General features: G+C 41.3%; 1 protein-coding gene across 4 annotated transcripts in view; it reads right to left on the bottom strand.

Moving 5' to 3' along the window:
* The window catches only part of LOC122798334 (protein spire homolog 1-like), an 893,363-nt gene that overhangs the window by 426,183 nt on the left and 446,526 nt on the right, over positions 1–20,654 (bottom strand). The window lies entirely within an intron of this gene.

Raw genomic sequence — 20,654 nt, forward strand, 5'->3', positions numbered from 1 at the left:
AGCTTTTTTTTTTTTTTTGGTTCCTTTGCTCCTTGTTGGTATCAGCACTCATGCTGTTTCCGGCAAATCTCAGAAAAGAAAATGTCAGGTACCTAGTGTACTGTCCTCATTTGGAAGGCATGAGGAATAACTTGAGTGGAGGTAGCAGAACGTGTGATGCTGTTCAGTATGTACCCATGTCAAGGAAAAATCTAAGCTTCAGCACAAAGGAGACCTCTTGCTTCTTTTGGGGTCACTTGTGCATCAGCTGATTTGGAAATTAAAGTTCTCAGTGATGTTCACACAATATTTCCGTCAGTCATCTCCCGAGTAACCCAAACCCATGACTGAACCTAGGTCTCTGGCATCACTACAAACATAACTGTTTGCACTGGAAGGCACATTAACATTACTTCATTTATCTAATAAAATAACTTCTTACAGCCAAGTTTACTATGTCATCCATTTATGGAACTATCAGTACAGAAAACAGAATCTGATAAAGTACCAGGGAAAGCGAGTAATAAAACAGAAAGGGGTACTTATGAGAGGATTTATGGTGAACACAGTGGACTGAAGCTTCCAAAGGAATACAGAAAGCTTCCCAAGTAGCTATGGGCTACCAGTCTCACCTATCATTTCCATTACCATGCATAATAAGCATTCATTTCTTCTCCTTTTGCTGTCAGAAAGACAACATACCTATGCAGTTTGCAGACTATGCACAGACAGCACCCTTGATTTCCATTTTCTAGTAATTGATTGTTTGACAGCCACCATAATTAAACTCAGCAAGGCTTTACTATGTCTAGGAAATTCAGATTCTGTATCACAGCTCAAAAAAAAATCTCCTCCCCAGTTAATCTAATCTGGACACCCAGCAGCCCCAACAGAATTCTCTGTAGTCTACTTGGCGTATAAAAATACCTATCTAAACACTTCCAAGCAAAGATCCTAAATCTTCTAGTCTTTGTTGCATATTTTGGAGATATACATATATCACCCCCACTGTCTTCTCTGTGAACTGCTTATCCAGTCTCTCTCTTCCCAATCTTTTCTAAGATCCTCTAATTGATTCTTATAGTTATCATGCAATATATATGCATAAGATTAAAGGGACTAAAAGGAACTAAAAACATTTCATGCAATATATATGTATAAGATTAAAGGGAATAAAAGGGACTAAAAACATTTTAATTGTTTGCTGCTATCCCCAAACCCATATACCAACGCCTCCGGTTTCTCAGTTTTTGTATTATCTTCTGTTTAGTCTCTTTCCACATATCCTTAGCTGCCACAGCAGAGTCATTTCTAATCCATGCTCCTAAATACTTCACTATCATGTCCCCATAAATACGACATTGTTGGAACAATTCCTGTGTGGGTATATAATTTACCACTTTTGTTTTTAGCTTCATTAACTTTGTATCCTGAAAAGATTTGAAACTGTCTTAAAATATTACACAAAACTAATATCCTTTTCTGCTTTTGTCGTGTATAAAATAATATCTGCAAATAGAGCCAGCTTTTCTTGACTGCCATACCAATTATATCCTTGAATTTCCAAGTCTCTTATTTTATTTGCCAATGGTTCTAAATATAATGCACACAACAAAATGGAAAGAGGACACCCCTGCCTGGTTCCTCTACCCAAGCAGAAATTATCAGAGGACCCCACCCACTTTAATTTTCACCCAGATCCTAATGAACCTTATAAATGTATGAGGGAAAGGAAATTCGTGCATTGCCCTGCTCGTGAAGTCCCAGTCTACTCTGTCAAATGCTTTCTCTACATCAAAACCCACCAATAACAGCAGTATTTTCTTACATTCTGCTTCTCTCTGGATCATCAATGTTCTGTTAATGTCAAATGTTTGCCTCCCCTCCACAAAACCACAATGATCCATATCTATCAATTTTGGTATCACTTTTGTCACTCTCTTAGCCATTATAGACAAACACTTTATAATCGTGGTTTAGTATTGAAATGGGCCTGTATGAAGCTGGATCCAATGGATCTTTACCCTCTTTAGGTATTACAGCCACCACCACTTTCTTCCCGGATGCTGGTAATTTTCCTCCTCTTAAAATACTGTTGAAAACCTTCCAATTCTTTATCAGCTTTTCTCTCTTAGCTTCCAAACTTACACAGCAATACCATCTATTCCTGGGGACTTTCAACGTTTATCACATTCAGACAATTCCTACACTGCTAACTACAAGATGCTCAAAGTCAGTCCCAGTAGCTTTGCAAGCTAGAAAATAGAAAGCTAAATGGCATGAAGAAAAATGGTGCGACTTAGAAACAAGCATACAGTAATGGAGGGGAAAAACAGCACAGCTAATGCAATGAAGCTAGACAACATTTTCAAGTTATAAACAGGAGCACGATCTGCTTTACATAATAATTGAACAAATTGTGTCTGCTATGCCAGAAGCAAACTATTTTCCATGTTTGATGTGAATCAAGGATTTTGGCAAGCAGGTCCTGAAGAAAATCTAAGTTGTTTATTTTTTAAGTAGCTTTATACCACATCATTCAAATATTTGCATTCTACTCTGTTTTAAAACACTTGGGTTAATCTTCTAACATGAAGGCATATACATTCCATACAGTAACTGAAACGTGAATTCTTTTCAATAGAGTTAAAAGGACAGTGCCATCACAACATCATACTATATAAAGTTATTTCGAAAGTTAGTTAATAATTCATCATTTCCTTTTTAATGTCACCTCATATTACCCTTGCATTTGTATATTTTCACTTATTTTAATTTAGTTTAGTTTCCCATCCATAGTCAATCAAAATTACCCCATTTTTCGTAAATCTTTTACATTGCTTTCTGCCCCGTGCACTATTTCCACTTTCTTGAACTTATTCAAAGTGTCTAAACAATCTTTTAAATGTGGTATCTTATTCGATTTCCATATTATCGTGATAACTTTCTTGGAAACCAAGAGGATCAGGTTTACTAGATCCCTAATATGACCAACTAGCTTCTCCCTCCTCCACTAACTTAACATAAAGTTCTCCTTTTTAAGTTGTTCTTGTTCTGTTATCTAGATTTTTGGTATGAGCATTCTCTAATTTTGCTTGTATCATAAATCTGACCTCTTCTGTTGCTTGCTCACTTCCCTATGTCCTCTCCCTTATCAATTCACTAATTACAGATCTCATTGCCCTGTAAGTCATACAATCATTTTTCCCTTAGTTGGAAGCTTTGTTTCATTCATTTCTAGTTCATTACCTCTTCCCCTGTTGTCTATCTAAATCTTCCAATTTTTATCATTTTAATATCTTTTCTTTAATTTCTTCCCATGTTCCATGCATTTAGTGAACACCCAGGGGGAAGTGTCCTGAACTGGTATTGATTGGCCCTCAGCCGGAAGCGTAGCTATCTCCTGGACCACCTGTCTATTTTGATATGAAAGTGTGTGTCCTGGAGATCCATCGAGCATATCCAGTCATCCTTGCGCATGAGCGGCATAATGGACTGCATCATAACCATGAGGAACTTCTCTTCTTGACAAACAAATTCAAATTGCTTAGATTCAGGATGGGTCAAAGTCCCTGGTCTTTTTGGCACTAAAAGGAAGCACAAGTTAGTTCCACATCCTCAATGTTCGGTTGGGACCCGCTGGATGACAGTTTTATCTAGAAGCTTTTGTACTTCTAGAAGGGCACTCTCCCTCTGACTGGGTGGGCATGTCGGGGAGACACTCCCCAGTGTGGTGAGGAGGAAGGGAAAACAGAATATAGTAACCTCTGGAAATAATGTTTAACATCCAAGCATTGTTTATGCCCTTCCCGGCTGCTGGATGCAAGGATAGTCTACCTCTGACTACCTCCAAAGTAGGACAGTCAGGCAGCACCTAAGGAGTGCTGAAAGGACCTCTCAGAGAAGGGTTCCCTGAAGCCCTGGTTCTGTGGACCCCATCTCCCTCTAGGATGGCATCTACCATTGAATCCTCTCCCTCTGCCCCTAGAAAATGATTCATCCTGAGAATCAGGAAAGGCCCCTTGGGATTTGCAGAACCATATCATCTTCCCGTTCTGTTGGTTCCTGAAAAATGTCTGGAGGGGGGATTTGATCCCTACAGCAGATAGAGTCTTGCCCTCTTGTTCGCTGTGGGTAAGAGTCTCCTTAACTGATGGTCCGAACAAAGAGGAACCATCAAAGTGGGTGTTAATGACCTGCGTTTTGAAGGGGTCTGCAAACCTGCACAGTCTCATCCAGGCACGTCTCCTAAGGGCTATGCCTGAACCAGCCACTTGTGAGATTTCCTCCGCAGCATGGGAGATCAGCCTCACTGAGGAATTAGCAATAGAAGCCATGCTGTTCAGCTGTGTGGAAACCTTCTTGCAGTTTTTCTCCGACAGCGACTGTGTCACAGAGGTGGAAATTTCCTTCAGCAAGTTTCTCTGGAGGCACATGAAGTGTGCCTGAGGCATACACCTGTTCCTATGCCTGTCCAAAGCCCGAGACTCTTAGTTCGGGGGATGGACAGTAGAGCTCTGTTCAGCGATTTTTTTCTTGGCGCCTTCCGACATCACAATGGCATCAACCAGCACACCTTTGCTCCAGAAGGGACGATCCTTGAGAGTACCAAAGTACTTATCTGCACACTTCGGGACTGGTTCCATGGTGTCAGTCTCCTTCCTAGCCTGGATGGCGAAGAGATCAATAAGTTGGTCTGCCAGTGGGGTCACCTAGGATGTAGATGGTCCCATTCTGAACACCTCCAGGAACACTGACTCTTCTAAGGAAGGGGGTTGGGAAGACCATCAACCCTTTTGTTTCAGGATTTCTAAGATATCTTCAAAGGAGATATCATTGGGTGGAGATCGGGGGGATCCTTCCCCTTCATCGAAGTCAATGTCCTCTGTCAAAGACTCCAAGGGTAACTAATGTGTTTCCAGGGGACCTCCTCCATGGGGCACAAAGGGGAGGACTCTCAGGACAGGGGAACCCCTTGCTGAGGGGTTGGCTGGAGGCTCTCCAAGAGCGGCTGACCATGGATCAGACAGGTGGGAGCAAAGCTTTAATCCACAGAGAATTGGGAAGGGCCTAGTGAAGGAAGGACTGTGTCTCGAGGTGTCAAGAAAGCTCTCTCTGCCACCTGGAATGCCAAGGATGCTTTAAGAACCTGCACACCCATCCCAAATGATGAAGGAAGAACCTGCACCCCCAACCCAAATTATGAAGGCCCTAAGGAATAAAGAAACAAGGCCATCCTGGATCCAACATCACCAGAGGACACCAAACCCAAGCTGTTGAAGGCCAAGGCCCCCAGAGGAAGGGATGGCTCTGCAAAGGTCAGAGCCAACACCAACCCGGAGGACCCAGTGTTGACTCCTTGGATCTGGGATCTGCTCAGACAGAATCAGAGCCAAGCTGGTTTGGGACAACATCGGAGCCAGGGAAAGGAATATCCAATGATCTGACACAGGTCCACTCTGGATCACCAGGCCCCGTGACTCAAACTGAATGGATTGGAGGAGGAGGCTGAGTTATCAGGGTCAGTGCTCACACAGATCCAGCATGGGTTGGAGAAGGCAACTGGATCTGGGCTTAGAGGAAACTCTTCATCATCCAACACATATCAAAATGAGAGGACCAAGAGGACAGGGAAGAATATTTCAACCGCACCAGTGAAATGCTTGGCCGGGCGGTCTGAGTGGGGGGAGGGGGACATGCTCTGGTGCGCAGTATGACTCCCAGACCTGCGATCCAAGATGGGTGTGACTCTCAATCTGCTCTGAAGATGAGGAGCTATGGAGCCTAATAACCTCCAATGGCTCTGAAAGGCTGCTTGGACCCAAAGTCAAGGGATCCGGCAGGGTGGGAGGTTTGGTCGGTGCAGACTCTCCCATATCAGAGAGACCTCTCAGATCCAGAGAGAAGCGAAGCACAGATGGATCTGATGGGGACATATCCGAAAGCTTCCTTCACTTTTCAGAAGCAGACATCCCTGGGGAAGTAGAGGGGGGGACACTTCTTTTGGGAAGTAGTCTGGACTCCAGAAGAGGGAAGAAGCCCTCTGAAAATGAGCTTATTCCTCCTATCAGCAAGGGCCCGGGGACTGAAGGCCGAACAAATGTTGCATGGCATCTCCAAGTGCCCTGGACCCAAGCAATAAATGCACCTCTTGTGGGCATCCGATTAGAGAATCTTATGCCTACAACAGTACACCTCTTAAAACCGGAGAATTTTTCTGTTTCTTCTGACATGCTGCCAGGCACTCACACAAGTACACAAATCTCAGACACCAACCACACACCAACTACAACTGTAACACTTTTTTTTTTTTAATATACTTAAAGGGAAAGAGAAAGAGGAATGGAAATAAGAAAGGGAAAGGAGAGATAATGAAAGGGCTGGAAAGACCTAACTCCAGCGAAAACTGAAGTAGCCTAGCAGGAGGAGAGGTAGTATTTAAATTTAACTATTTAATTCTAGCCTATAGAGAAAAAAGGAAGAATTCTAAGACATAACTCGAAAACTCTACCTAAACTGGATAGAGGCTTGTAATCACGTTTGTCCGTAATGGCAGCAAACGAGATCTGAGGGTTTGAAGAGGAGTGAGTCATCATGGGAAAGGGAAGAGTTTGAGGCTCGGATCATATGTTTGAGAAATGGTTGGCTTGGATCCGAGGAAGGATCTGAAGACCCATTTGTTGAAATGGACATCAAATCCCTGTATTTCTTAATTATCTATAGTCCTAACTATTTCATTCTGTAGTGTCGTCACAAATTTGTTTATTTATTTATATTTGTTTACTGGGACATTTCAACTGGACACAGGTCCTTTTTTCAGTGGCAGCCCGGGGAGAAAAGCTCCACAGAACAATAAATGAGCAGCAGAGTATATGAAGAACAATTGAATATATATACAATAGCAAATAACATACTGCAACAAACATTAGATATACATACAATACGAAACATACTAATGAACAGATATACCAATATTTAGCAAAAGGCTAGGAATAAAGGTAGGATGTATATACAGATAGTACTAAGTTCAAACGGATACTGTTCTAAACTCATATACCTAAATCTTACACTCAACTCAGATATAAAGCAGATCCTCCATACGAAGGTGGAAAAAGCTAGAAGGGCTAATGGGATGGAAGGGGAAGATAGAGGAGTAAGAGAGGAGACTGAGTGAGTACTATACATGGTAGTGAGAGGAAGCTAGGTGCAAGTCAGTCGAATATGTATTTGGAGTTGAGATGAAGTGAGGTAGTTGAGCATGTTACAACAGATCTAAGAGATTGAGTGAGGAGGGGAGGGCAGGGTAAAAGGTGAGCCAGAGCCTGTAGAGGAAGGAATGCAATGATCAGATAGTGTGAGGCAGGGCGGTGAGGGGAGAGGAAAGGGAGGTAAAAAAGGAGGGTTACTAGTCGGGATTGATGCATGGGCATTACCAGAGACTTTTCAAGTGAGCTTTTACTGCAGTCTTGAAGTGATTGCAAGAAGGTAGCGTGGTTATAGAGGGAGGGAGATTGTTCTATAATCTGGATATGATGCAAAAGAATAGTGCTTCTCTACCCGAGTTCTTGGGTTTGGTCACTAGAAGTAGATTTTTGCTGCTGGCGTGTAGTGGTCTAGTGGAGCAGTAGGGCTGGAGAAGGTTTTTGAAGGGATGGGACTTTAGCAGGATAGTTTACTAACTTGTGGGCGAGAGAGAGTTGATTCAGGTGAAGAAGTTGAGGGAGTTCAAGCCAGTCAAGTTCTCTAAGTGAGATACAGTGGTGGCTGCAATAAGATGCACCAGTGGCAAACCTAGGAAATTTATTGTGGTAAGCCTTGAGCTTGTTTAGGTCTGTTTGTCTAAGGTAGGTAAGTATAGGAGAGGTGTAGAGTAAAGTGGAGATTAGGTGGGAATTGGTAGCAGAAATTCTGGTTGTCTTGGTGAGGAACTGTTTGTTTCTATACAATGCACCTAGTTTTTTGTGAACCTTTTTTATGGTAAGATAAATGTGAGTGTCAAATCTGAGATTGTTATTAATCTCAACATCCAGTAGTTTGGTGTGCTCTGTTGGAGAGATGACTGTATTGTCTGTGGCTAGAATATTAAAGTGGGGGAAAATTGGGTTAGATTTAGTGGGTTGGAAGATAAGGAGTTTAGTCTTCCTCGGGTTGAGTAACTACTGGGAATTAGGGTGGAGTCATCTGCATACTGTACAAGAAAAGCATGCTTGGTGGCTGTGAACAGATCACTGGTGAAGAGTGAAAATAGCAGGGGACCGAGGATGGAGCCTTGGGGAGCACGGGGAAGTCGAGGAGATAGGTCATTATGCCAGACAACTGATTGTTGGTGGCCAGTTAGAGAGCTGTGAAACCAATGAGTAACTGATTGGGAAAATGATAGGCTAGTGAGAACAGAGACTAGTAGTTTGTGAGAGACCATGTCAAAAACCTTGAATAAATCCAGAAATATAGCAGAGGAGAACAGGCCATTATTTTTATGATGAAGGATAGCGTTAGTGAGAGAGAGCAAGGCTTTAGTAGTGCTGTGGTATGGCCTGAAGCCATGCTGGGTGCTGGAGAGGAGGTTATCAGGTAAGAGGCAGTTCTAAGACTTGAGAATGGATGCATTTCACACGTATCCTGGAAAGTGGAGAAAATATGGCTTTGGGGCAGTAATTGGAAAGTTCAGTGGAGGAGCCACCTTTATGGAGGGGAATGATGTGGGTGGGATATTTTCCACAGTGTGGGGACATAGCTTTCTGATAAGGACCGATTAATTAAGATAGAGACTGGATAAGCTAGGGCTTTTGCTGCTATTTTTAGGTATTCAGAGGGGAGATTTGTCAGCTGCAACTTTTTTAGGCTTAAGTTTCAATAGAAGTTTTTTTTTATATAGGAGGTAGGTAATGATGAAAAAGAAGAGACTATGAGCAGAGTATTTAGTTTTTGATGTAGGGAGGGTGGGTAGAGGGTTGTGTTGTTTAGTCAAAGACAGAATGGTTTCAGTAAAGTGTTTATTGAATAAGTCAGCAATACTGCTGGAGGAAGGGGGGAGTGATAGGTGGGGGAGTGCCTACTTTACCTGGGTGGGCAATAGAGTTTATTGTGGACTAGAACTGCTTAGGGTTGTAATGTGAGGAGTTTAGGGCAGACAGATAATACTGGGTTTTATATTCTTTTATTTGCTTGTTGACCTTACTGTGCAACTTTAGGAATGGCTGTCTAGAGGAGGGGGGTTTTGGTAAGCACCAGTGCTTCCAGACCTTATCTCAGAGTTTCATTAGTGCCCTGGTTCTTTTTTGTAGCCAAGGGGAGTACTGTGTTTTGACTCTGGCATTTCGTATGGCAGCATATGTGTTTAAGATGTTTAGGAAGGTGCTATTGAAGAAGTGGACGGCTTCATCCAGATTGAGGTACTTTAGTGGTGTCCAATTACATTTTTGAAGGGATGAGATAAAGGACAGAGGGTTACAGTTTACCTTATTTTGGATTTGCCTATAAATGATGGGTTGAGAACAAGCTAAGTGATGTCTCAGAAGGAATGTTGGAGTGTGGTCACTGAGGCTGTCTGGTAAACAGCCAGCTAAGTATGAGTTAGGGTCTTTACTGACTAATATCCAGTCTAGAGTAGTATGTTTGTTAGAGGTTTTATTTATTCAGGTAGGTGACTGTATTGGTTGGGAGAAACCATGAAGGTTTAGGTGGTGGGCTGGGTGACTGCTACTACAAGATAGCCAGTTGATATTAAAATCACCTAGGATTATGGTTTCCTGGGGTAGGGAATGGTTAGCCCAGTTCAGGAGGCTTTCCAGGGGTGGGATGTTCTGGTCAAGTGGGAAGTAGCATTTTGTGATGTTGAGTGTTTTATTTGGGTTTAGTTTGAGGTTGGCATATAGGATTTCTTCATTTCCAATGTGGGGGGGGGGGCTGGATGTTGAGATGGTGATTTAAATATTAGAGCCACACCATCCCCTTTCTTAGATAGTCTATCTACTCAAAGAATGTTATAACCTGTTGAGAGTATTTCCTCACTTTTGATGTGAGGTTTGAGCTAGGTTTTGGCCAGGATGAGAATATCAAAAGAGTATAAAGCTATGCTGGCCTTTAGGTCATGGGTTTTATTAGTTATACTTCTGATATTTAGACAAATGAAGAGGTCATCAGATGGCTTTCTGTTGCATGTTAGTTGTGAGGAGCAGCAGCTATTAGGCAGACTTTTGGGTGAGGGGTTAGTAATGGTAGGACCACGGTTAGGGTGGATATCACCACTGAGGGCTAATTTAAATAGGGCAGTAAACATAAGTTTTATAAATCTGGTAATTAACCTGTCATATTTTGAGGATATTTTTTGTTTGAATGTAACAGGTGACTAGTAGTATGGTGGGTGCATTGGGATGGAGATTGTGATGGTATGACAAGTGCAGGTAGTTGATGGATAGAAGTCAGAGTAAGGCTGCAGTGAAAGTGGTGGGGTGCATCTATTATTGAGTCCTGGTAGGATGCAAGGTGTGCAAGAAGAGTGCAGGTAAGGAGTGTAGGCACATTAGGTAGTAGCATGCCTGTGTCAGGTGAGCAATTAGATTGGAAGTGGGTGGGATACTGTGGGCGGTAGAGGAGATAAGTTCTTAGTATTCTTCTGATTGGTTGCTGATTACTGGGGGGGGGGGGGAGTTATTGCCTAGAATAAATCTAGATGTAGTGGGGAGTGAAGTGAGCCCGTGCACAGTATGGGCAAATGGAGCAGGGATTAAACTCCTCCAAGCTGTGAATAGGGCTTAAACCCCTCCAAGGTGTGGCTCACCAGGTAAGTATCTAATGGCTTAATAGTGAGCACAATTCAATTGCCAAAGAGCACTTGTGTCCTGATGGGACACTAGTAATTTAAAAATGGCTCCATAAACAGCAGGAATCAAATATAGACTTAGTATTGGGGGAAGGGGTAGCAAAAAGGGTGTGAATCAGGTGAAATGCAAAGACACCAGCTAAACCAGAGAGGCAAGCAGTGGAAAACTATCAGTGAAGGCCTCAGTGAGGGTGAGTAAATAAATAAATATGGACACATCTGAACCAGCTCTCCTTGGGAAGTATAGTTTATCAGCATAGCCTTGCTCTTATCTTCATTAACTTTACAACCAGAAATGCCTGCAAATTCCTTCAGTATATTAAAAATCCCAGCTAAATCATTCCCTGTGTTAGTTAGATATATATTATCAGCAAACACAGCCATCATTTTTTTGCCTACCATCCCATTCAAAACCTTGAATATTGCTTACTCTAACCTTTTGGGCTGACTAACTTAAATATACATCAAACAAGACTGGAGATATGGGACAACCTTGCACTGTGTCACTGGTTAATTAAAACCGTTTGTCAAACTTCCATTTGGCTCTAACTCTGTCTTTGCACCCTGGTATAAGTGAGTCAACACATTTATAAATTTTTCTAGGAATCCATACCTTTTAAGAGCCTCTTATAGACAACCCCAGTGAACCCTACTGAAGGCTTTCTCAGCATCCAAACACACTAAAAGTAAAGGTGCATTTATATTTCTCACCTCATCATAAATCAAGTATGTTTTAAGAATATTATTGTTCGTTTATCTGCTTAACATGAATCCACAATGGTTAAATCTTGAGGTTTATTCAAGCGTTTAATCTATTTGCTACAATGGACATAAATGTTTTATGATTATGATATAATATTGATACCGGTCTGTATGACGTGATTTCATTAGATCCTTGCCTTCTTTTAATGTAACTTGCCCTCTTTTAATGTAACTATTAGAAGCTGTATACCTTTAATTAACCTATGGGAAAGCACAGATTTCTAAGACTTCCATTCGGTATTTCATAGCACCTGAAGTGTCTCAGAAAATAACTGCACGATAATTGAGAAGCTTGATGGTATAGTTATAACACGGATAGTCTAAGGTGAAATGAAACCCTGGGCAAAGGTCTCCATGGTGCCCACTGCTCCCAAATGCATATCACCCAGTACCTCAACCCCCACTCACCCAGTTCCCCCACCACAACGTCTTCCTCACATTAACCATATTAGCATCTTCTACTTTTTTTAACAGTGTAAATACTTTATTACAACACTTTTGCAGTGTAACATAGTGCGCAGTTCTCATGCATGGTGCCCTTGGCATTTCGTCATTGATTGTGGACACATTTATTAAAAGTATATGTTTATACAACACTAATACAGCAGCCATGTGTAAGGCAGTCCATGTTTGCATTCAACTGGGAATAACTTCCCACCATTAAGTATGCAAATCCAATCATCATCATCATCTATTCTTTCCAGTCCCCCATGACCATCACACACATGCATACACATACACACACACACACACACACACACACACACACACACACACACACACACACACACACATATATATATATGTTATATATACATACACACACAAAAGCTACAGTGACTTTCTCTTTACAACTTAAAGCACTGGTGGTTTTACACTGGATGAGCTTTATGGCAAAGGCTACTACTAAACATATGCCAATTAATTTGTACAGCCTGGGGTGTTGAAGGCCAGCAGACACACTCACGGGGCCTGGATGCCTATAATGCATTTTTGATAATGGGTGGCTTGTGTTTTTTTTTTTTTACTGCTAACTAGAAGAGTAATATATGTTCATAGCAATATTGTGCATCCATAGACAAAAATCTATGATATTATTTTAATTCATTTATTTTTTTATAACACTGATTACCCCTGAAAGTCAGGTACATCACAGGCTATACTTATTTTTCATAGAAGCACCCACATACTGACATCGAAGTGATAAGTCAGGTTGGTCACAAGATGCATTAAGTACACGCACACACATGTACTACATACATACATAGGTTCATAGGTTCATACTATGCTATCTGCCCTAGGGCATTTATAAGCCTAGCCAGAGTGTGTTTGGCTTTCGCCACCCATTTTAAATTAATTTTGCTATGCCCTTTTTCAAGGTTAGTATACTATGCCTCTGTCTAACAGTGACACAGAAGTGATATCCGGGGTAAACCTACGATCTCCCATCCACTCATCAAGATTCCTCTTGAAGAGAGTCAATGAGGGACTCAGCCTAACCTGGACTGGGATTTTATTCCAGAGTGAAGGGAGCCTCTGGGTTATGAATCTGTCCCTCCAGCATGTCCTATTTATTTCAGTGCTGAGGTTGAAGTCTCTCGAGCGCGTAGCTCGATGGGATTTGGATTTTCTGAGGTGCAGCATGTCCATTAATTCCGGGTTGGACATGGCTTTATACGTCAGGCACAGATCACCTCTGAGCAGGCGGTATGCCACTGAGTAGAGCTGGAGTTTCTTTAACCGGGCAGCATATGGCATCTGTTTGAGCCCTTTGATCCTCTTGGTGAGGTACTTTTGGGGTCTTTCCAGTTGCTGCAGATGTCTGGTAAGGTACATCCCAAAAGGGGCACTGTACTCAATTATGGGCCTGATGAGGGATGAGTAAAGAGGCACGATGACCTCCCCTGATCTATATGTGAATCCCTTCATGATTAGGTGGGCTATATAAAATGTTTTTCTAACCACTTTGGCCACGTGGTTGTCAAATGAGAGATTGCTATCAACTTGGGTCCCCAAGTCCCTAATTACTTCTTCTGTACTTAATGGATTACCACCTATGTGGTAATTTGTGGGCACTTTGTTTTTGCCAAAGGGGATGACTATACACTTTTTGGCATTTAGCTTGAGGCCATGGCTCTGGCACCAGCTGTCTGTTTCCATGAGGCTTTTTTGGAGGATGCTTGTGTCGGCTGGATAGTCGATTATGGCGCCCAGTTTGCAGTCATCTGCGAACTTGGTCAGCCACAGTCCTTCCATGTTGGCCTGTACCTCCGAGAAATATATACCGAACAAGAGAGGTCCCAGGACTGAGCCTTGTGGGACGCCACTTGTAACTGGTTTGGAGTCTGACATGGCTCCAGCAATTCTAACCATGTGGGTTCTGTCCTTGAGCCAGTTTACAATCCATCTAGTGACATAGGGGTTTATATTTAAGCTGGTGAGCTTATCTATAATGCCCGAGTGGGGTATTGTATCAAAGGCTTTTGCGAGGTCCAGGTAGGCTGTGTGAACCACCTTCCCCTCGTCAATGGCCCTGGTGACTGTTTCAAAGAAATCAACCAGGTTTAAGAGGCAGGATCTGCTCTTAAAGCCGAACTGGGTAGGATCCAGTGTCTGTAGGTCCCCAATATCTTTATTTATGAGGTCCATGATGATCCTTTCCATAGCTTTGCAGACCAAGCTAGACACCTACAGGCAAACTGAAGATTTCACATGCATCATGTCTTTGGGGTATTGAAAGAAACCACAGCAGACTGCTAAACCCATCCAGATACATGCAAGGCATGCAGACTCCACAAAGCCACAGCCAAAGTTGTGCTCTGATGGCAACACTACTCACAGTGCCACTGTACTAATGATCAGTTAATTTCATGCACATCCTGCTCTTGCCACATCATCAAAGACAACCACTTATTGTGTGCAGTGCTGATGTCAGCAATGGAAAAATTAAGTAAAGGCTAGGCTAACCTGCTACTCTTAAATACACAGTAACCCCCCCCCCCCAAAAAAAAAAAAGCACTCAAATCATAGCAATAACGGTTTTATACTGATTTTAGTAAATACATTGACACTAACTCTTGACATATCAGATAAGTGACTATTGTCTAATAGTGACTTAACAACAGTAGGGGATAAGTCAGATGTGTTTTTTTCCATACATTTCCAAAGTATTCCACCTTTGTTCAGACAAATGAACGCTACTTTTGCAAAACCAGATTACTGGCTGTTTAAACTAGATAAATGGCAACTGGGTCAGTTACTTTCACTCACAGACAGCTACCACTCCTGCCCAGCAGTTTGTGATAAAAAAAAAATAATAATAAAATAGTCCCATTTGCTTCATACAAATCACAGTAATCCTGCAAAGCCAGTATAATGAGCAAACAGCAGTTAGGGGAAGGACCATACATTCCCGTATCGTGAACAGGTCAATCTTTGGGGTATTCAGTCCTAAAAAATCACTGCCAGACAGGATTCCCAAATCTTCACCTCAAGAGCATTGTCACAGCTGCTGCTCAGGAAGTCAAGCAATACATTTAATTCCCTGATAAAGTGAAGGGTTGCATGAGTGATTCTTGTTGTCTATAGCACACTGTCAGACATTCATTGACTACCTGTACATTGTCTGTTATGTGTCAGTGTTTCAGAGAGCAGCCAATACGCATAACATAATGTAGATTTCAGTATTATTGAGAAGTGTGTGTGTGTGTGTGTATATGTGTGTGTGTGTGTGTGTGTGTGTGTGTGTATGTATAAATATACACACATACAAATGCTGCCAAAACAACAGTCTTGTCTGTAGTCAGTTTCATCCCATCTGCCTTCAGTTTTGAATGCAATTCCTCTATCATTTGCTGAAGTCCTTGTTCAGAATCTGCTTGTAATGCCATGTCATCTGCACACAGCTTTACTGATCTATCCCCACAGACTGGTTTGCTAATGAAGTCCATCACCAGTATGAATAGCAGTCGGATCAGAGATGAGTTCTGATATATATCCACCCCAAAGGGAGTCCAGATACTGTTTACACTTGTGTCACTGTGTCCTTGTACATAGTCTATACTAATTCTACCAACGCTTCTATGACTTTGCACCATCACAAGGTCGCCCAGATCAGCTTTCCTGGGACCTTGTCATATGTTTTCCCTAAGTCAGGGAATGCCCAGCTGGACTATCTTCTTATCTCTAGCTTCTTCTCAACTGCCTCACTGCAAACATTGGGTGGGCTGTGCTGCATCCTGATCGGAATCCAAATTGCTCATCTACTGCCTTACTGACCACTACTCTGCATATAAATTTATCAATCATCCTTTGTGCAGTGTGACAAGAACTTGATACCTCTATACCACCCAAAGTTGTGAACGTCCCCTTTGTTCTTGTACACAGGCACTACTAGAATGCTTATCCTCTGGTTATCTGGGATACACCTTTCACTCCATACTACTACAACTAGCCTCTCGATCCACTTCTTCCCTAGCTCACAAAAAATCTTGTCAGACCAACTGAGGAATACTGTCCCCTGTTCTGTAACCTACTCACACACCTTCTGCTACAGTTACAGAAGGTGCAAAAAGAACTTACGGGCTTCAAGGCTCATCGTACACACTAAAATTGGTGCAACTCTCTCTCTCATGTCTGTATCTTATCACCTTCTTAAAACTTGTGAAGGATATAAATAGCAGGATGACACGGCCACATAAAGTGATTACATGGAACATCCAAGTACAAAGATGTTATGGAAAAAAAACAGTGATGAAGGAAACCTGCCTCAGGTTCCCGCAAAAAAAAAAAAAAAGTCTGGAACAATAACTTTCTACATAATGTTAATGTCAGGTTTTCTCACCAAAGTTTTTCTACAGACATCCTAAAAAAATTCATTGCTCCTGACTGCAGAAAAGGAGTTATTGTATGAGTTTAATAGGATAACAGTCAATTGTAATTTCAGATCCATTTGATCAAGTGTAACAGAACTTAAACACACTGTGGTTTGAAAGAAAAAAGCCAACAAGAAAACTGTTAGAAGGTATCAGACAGGAAAGGGCAGATACATTTAGAATACAAGACAACTAAAGTGTGCAGAAAATAGAAAATAAGTTATGTACTTACCATAACATTCCATCTTTGTTGTACATTTTCATTCTTCCACAACTGATGGGTTCGGATCTGACATGGTCACTGCTAAAGGTCATGGCAACCAAAAACTCTTGAGCTTTTCCCTTACTCATAATACACCAACCCTAAGTTACTTCAGATCTTGTTCGCTGATTTTTACCAGAAAGGAAATATTTACTATGCACAGATAAAGGAGGTGAAACATTGTATGCAGTCAATACATAAAAAGCCTATATCTGGAACGCAATACAAAGGATAGTGATGCTCCCTAAAGACTCATTCTTCCAGAAATTTGCAAAGGATGGGGGGGGGGGGCTGGTGAGTGGGTAGTTGAAGAAGAATAAAAATGGACAACACAGATGAACGTTACAGTAAGTATACAACTTCTTTTTCTGATTTTGTCAATTTTCATTCTATCCTCAACTGATGGGACAGAGTCCCCAAATGCCTAAAATACTGGGTGGACTCAAGGAAGGATGTTCCTGAGCACAGCTGAACCAAAAAATGCTCTATCTCTGGAGACCAGATCCAATTTGTAATGAGTAAACAAAGGTATGAGGATTAGCTCAAGAAGCTGCTGCACATATATGGGATGTTCTGGAAAGAAAAACTGAAGACATTGCCATGTATTGATTTGAATGAGCTCATACTGGTTGTGGTAATGTAATACTCAATTTTTTATAAATAAATGATCTACAATCAATCAGTTAGCCATCTGGCTTTCCCAATTTTAAGTCCACAAAAGAAACAAATATCTGGTCTGTTTTTACTTATGTCATTTGTTCTATGCAGGTAAAAATGTAACTGCCTGTGAACATCCAGTAAATGTAACATATATATTCACCTTTGTTAGTAAATTTGGGGACCGACTGATATTGAGTCTGACACCACCTTGGAAAGAAAGGATGCATTGGTTCATAATGCAACTCTATTCTTGTGAAAAATCAAGTATGGCAGATTTGAAGACGATACCTGAATTTCTGAAATTCTTCTAGCAGATGTAATGGCTACTAGAGTAATATATTTCATGTCACACTTAGCTTCTGGTTCAAACTGGGAATGTATAAGCACCTGCAGTACCACATGGAGGTCCCACAGTGCTTCTCAAGAAAGCTATGCACAGCTTATGAGAGGCTACTAAGGAGCCTTCCAAACCAATGTGAAAGTTTGATATTGCTGCTAATTAGACTTTTATGGTTGAGGAACTAGCTAGTTCCTTCTTTAAAAAATATAGCCAAAAATTCAAGGATGGACAGGAGCTGAAAAAGGTTCAACATGACTTTGATGTGCCCAATACACATATCTTTTCCATTTACTGGAACAGAGTTTACGTGATGAAGGCTTATGTGAAAATGGAGAAAGGAGATTCTAACGATAGGGATGACTGCAATTAGAGCTACAGACAATAGGCAAGAGGGGACGAAATTTATTGTAGAAAACTAGCAAAAGAACCAAGGTATTGGGAGCAAATAAACTTGAGAGGGAAAGATGATAGAATGGGAAGACGCCAAGAATTTATCTGGATGGCAGGATAGAGATTGTCAGGGAATGATATCAGAGTATAGGCAAAGAGAAATAAATAGGGTGTCCCTAAATGAAAGACCAGCACTGGTAGAGTTTTTTTATAGAATCTAGAACAGAAGCTGCCATTAAAAAAAGAATAATTAGTACAGAATACAAAAATATTGCATAATAACTATAAGAATCAGAGGCGGGTAGAAAGGATTGGGAAGAGAGACTGGATAAGCAATTCATAAAGAAACAATTGGGGGATATATGTACGTCTCCCCAATATGCAACAAAATCTAGAAAATTTAGGATTTTTGTCTGGAAATGTTTACATAGTTATTTTTATACTCCAAGAAGACTCCAGATAATTTTTTCTCAAGCAGACAGTAAATGTTGGAGGCGTGAAGGGGAAGAAAAAAAGTAATTGGGAACAAATTTTCTGGGAGTGAGATGAGTTGGCAGACGTTAAGGATTCCCTGAAGGATGCACTGTCGGAGGTGTTGGGTGGGCAGATTGGTCTGATGAGGGAGATGATTTTTCTCACCTATGATACAGAATTGGAATTGCCTAGTCATGGTAAGGCCTTGCTGTGCCTAATAATGGTGGCTGCCAAAAAAGCAAGTACTAGACGATGGAAATCAAAACCTAAACCAACTATAATGGAAGTAGTGAATATAGTAATAAAACAAACAACTGGAAGTGAGATCTTTAGAAAAGGGTAGGAGTAAACTACATAGGAAAAAAATGGGAATTGTGGGAACAATGCATACAAGGGAGGAATGAGGTCTAAAAGGTGGCAGGACTTAAATGAGCTATGTAATGTTTGAGTGAGAAAGACTGGGTAGATTATAACTAATGTATAATGTTTGCAACTCGGAGTGTGTCAGTACGGTTATAGATGTAAAATACTTGCAACCAGGATTCTGTTGGTATGTTTTTTTTCATTTATATAAATGTATGATTGCCTATGTAGTAAGTGATGGTTTAATAAAGATGTTTCTTGTTTTTAAAAAAAAAGGCAGGAATTGCATAATTTATGTAATATTACTTAGGTTATATGATATATAGCAATGTATGTGAAGTATAATGTTTATGTTAATATAGTTTGATTACTTTTATATGAATGTAAATTTGCCTATGTCACAAGTGATTATTCAATAAAGGTACTTGGAAAAAAAAAGGCTTATGTGAAGATGTACGTGTCAGACAGGGAAAGACATCATAGATTGCCTGCTATTAATGGAATTTGAGAAGCAAGGCTTTGATATGTCTAGATGGATCATGCCTGTCGGGTGAGACAGGAGGTCTGGAACTGGATCCAGAATCCAAGGTTGATGAAGTAAGTGAGGGCAAAGGAAGGGGAACCAAATCTGTTGAGGCCAGTAGGATGCAATGAGGATGACTTGGTTCTTCAACATGGCAGCTTTCTGTAGGAAGTTTGGAATTAGCGAGATTGGTGGATAGGAGTATAGTAGACCGGGGGGGGGGGGGGGGGCAATAGTAAAGTACAGCATCCCTTGGTGATTCCCCCTGCGTGGGGGATTAGGGCAAAGTAGCTGCTACATTTGTTGTTTAGGGGAGAAACAAAGGGTCACAGCAAGACTGGTCCCACTGATGAAAAATAATTTCCGTCACATTCTTGTTGAGAGACCACTCGTGAGGTAGAACAGACCTGCACGACTTGTCTGCTATCATGTTGGACTTCCCTGGAATCTGCATTGCTATGAGAAGCAGTTGGATGAGATCACCCATTGCCACACTCTGATGCTTCGCAACACAAGTGGTAAGATCTGGCCCCTCCTTGTTTGCTGACGTACCAAACTACTAACATGCTGTCTGTTAGAATTGCAATTGTCTCCCAAGGGTGTGCACACTTTTTATATCTACTGTATACAAAGGGAAGGGAGCTTTAGAAAGGACCAAGTGGCCTAATTGATAAGGCATCAGCCTCTAGAACTGGGGATTGTGGGCTCAAGTCCTACCTGGGTCAATAATTCTTTAAGTCTGGAAGTTGATACAGAAAAGTTATGGCTGTGAATTGTAGTTTCTCTGGTACAGGGATTGATGCTTTGACTCCCTCGGTATTATTTTGCCCACTGTGTGATCTTGAGCAAGTCACTTAACCAGACAAATTAGGAGGTTAGATGTTGCTATAACGGTTAATGTGTTTTCCTTATAAACACAGGGTGCAGCATTTGATTCTCAAATGGATAATCGATTAGACTTAAAATAACCCACAAATGCAGTTAGCTTAGTACTAACCTAACAGAGTTGAATGAATGTAAACACATTTTCAATTTTAATTATTTCTTTTCTTTGCCTGCATGACATATGTGTAAGAAAATTTGAACAGTACAGGTGTGCACTCTTACCATAAATGTAGATGTTAAGAGTGTATTCACTGCTGCAGTCATCACATTTGGGTTATCCTTGCCAGGGTAGCCCTTGGCCGGCCCGAATACCAGAGACT

This window comes from Protopterus annectens, chromosome 3.part1 (assembly GCF_019279795.1).
Source record: "Protopterus annectens isolate FY-2018-M chromosome 3.part1, PAN1.0, whole genome shotgun sequence".
Classification (NCBI taxonomy): Eukaryota; Metazoa; Chordata; order Ceratodontiformes; family Protopteridae; genus Protopterus; species Protopterus annectens.